Here is a 2,077-nt window from a genome sequence, read left to right on the forward strand (position 1 = left end):
AATTTCTATAGGTTTTCCATTAGTGCATAAGAAGAGGCATTCCTACTAACAAAGAGTATCCTTTTGACCTAAAGATCGAAAGAAATTTACAAAGAAGGTGGAAAAAACTATGAAAAAGGGCTAAGAATGGGAATGATCTTGGTTTCAATGATAATCTGAATGGTTAAGATATTAATCCTCCTATTTGTAGGGTGATAGATGACTGAGACAAACCAATCCAAGAGCATGTTGTGCCAATTTTGGATTACCTAAATCCAGGGATAGTCAGAACATAAATATAGGCTCAGTAATTTAAGCTAAAACTGATAATATTTTAGATGTTATAGTTTAGTGGATTACACACTGAAAATCCAAGACTGCATTTAAGACTTTTTCTAGAGTTCTGTAACTCGTTTAGATAATAGGGTGTTCTTGAAGACACTTTGTGACTTAAATTGTTCCCATATTCTTTAAGAGATCATGCAAGAGCATGGCTAAATGCTTTGCCGTCAGGAACAGTGACGTCATGGAATGATCTTTGCCAAAGATTTTTGCTATGGTATAATCCCTCAAATATGAATGCCAAGCTTAGAAATGGCATCACATCTTTTCGTTAGTCAGAGGATGAAACACTATATGAAGCTTGGGAACGATTGAAAGACTTAATTCGAAAGTGTCTGATACATGGATTTCAACACTGGACTCAAATGGAGATATACTATAATGGGTTGAATGTACAAACGAGAATGGTAGTTGATGCTTCTACTAATGATACTTTGTTGGATAAATCTTATAATGAAGCATATGAAATTTGGGAGAAGATTGCCAACAATGATTATCAATATTTGTTGGTACCATGGAGCTAGATGCAATCACTTCGTCAACAACACAAGTATCTTCTTTGGCTAATATGATCAAAACAATGAAAGCCCACTACAATTTGGAATATGAAATCAACCAAGCTTTCGTGTGTTATAACAATAACCCCTATTCCAACATGTATAATCCAGGTTGCAAGCAACATCCAAACTTTAGTTGGAATAATCAAGGTGTGGGGAATTTTGACAATGCTCAAGACAGAATGCCAATAGTACACCGCCTGGTTATAATCATCCTATGCCTAAGCAAAATGTCTAGCTGGGTCAGGCATTAGCTTCATCATCATCATCGTCATTTATTGAAGCCTTGTTGGAGGAATATATATCCAAGAATGATGCTGTAATTCAGAGTCAGGCTGCATCTCTCTGAGCTCTTAAGAATCAAGTGGGCCAAATAGTGAATGCTTTGAATTTGAGACCACAAGGAGAATTGCCAAGTGATACCGAGAATTTGAGATCACAAGGGAAGGAATAGTGTAAGGCCATCACTCTTAGAAGTGGAACTCAACTTGATGATGTTTCCCAATATGCCATGGCAGGAGAGGATAACTCAAATAACAACCATGTAAAGATCTTAGAGTCATCTAAAAAACATACTAAACTTAAAAAGGGTAAGCAGCAAAATGTTGTGGTAGAATCAAATCATTTTGTCAACAAGAATGTCACGGAAAAACAATATCATCAACTTGAAGGATGACCAATTCTACATTTTCCTCAGTGATTTCACAATTCTAAGTAGAATATTCAGTTCAAAAGATTTTTGGATGTATTGAAGCAACTCCACATCAACCTACCACTAGTTGAAACTTTGGAGCAAATGCCCAATTACATGAAATTTATGAAAGATATATTGTCAAAAAATATAGATTGGGAGAATTTGAGAATGTCGCTCTCACTAAAGGGTGCACAATAGTGTTGAAAAATAAATTACCTCTAAAACTGAAGGACCTAAGGAGTTTTACTATCCCATGTTCAAATGGAAACCATTATTGTTGGTAATGCATTATGTAATCTAGGAGTGAGTATAAATCTAATGCCTATTTCTATTTTTAGAAAACTCAGAATTGGAAAAGCAAGACCTACTATAGTTACTTTGCAATTGGTTAATCAATCCTACGCATATCAAGAAGGTAAAATTGAAGATATGCTGGTAAGAGTAGATAAATTTATCTTTCCTGCGGATTTCCTTACTTTAGAATGTGAAGCTAACCAAGATGTGT

General features: G+C 35.1%; 1 non-coding gene across 1 annotated transcript; it reads right to left on the reverse strand.

The window, feature by feature from the left end:
- Positions 1–563: 563 nt before the first annotated feature.
- Positions 564–670, reverse strand: LOC128279570 (small nucleolar RNA R71). The gene has a single exon (XR_008269772.1). It is a non-coding gene; the product is annotated as a small nucleolar RNA R71 (small nucleolar RNA).
- Positions 671–2,077: the final 1,407 nt, after the last annotated feature.

This window comes from Gossypium arboreum, chromosome 8 (genome assembly GCF_025698485.1).
Source record: "Gossypium arboreum isolate Shixiya-1 chromosome 8, ASM2569848v2, whole genome shotgun sequence".
NCBI lineage: Eukaryota > Viridiplantae > Streptophyta > Magnoliopsida > Malvales > Malvaceae > Gossypium > Gossypium arboreum.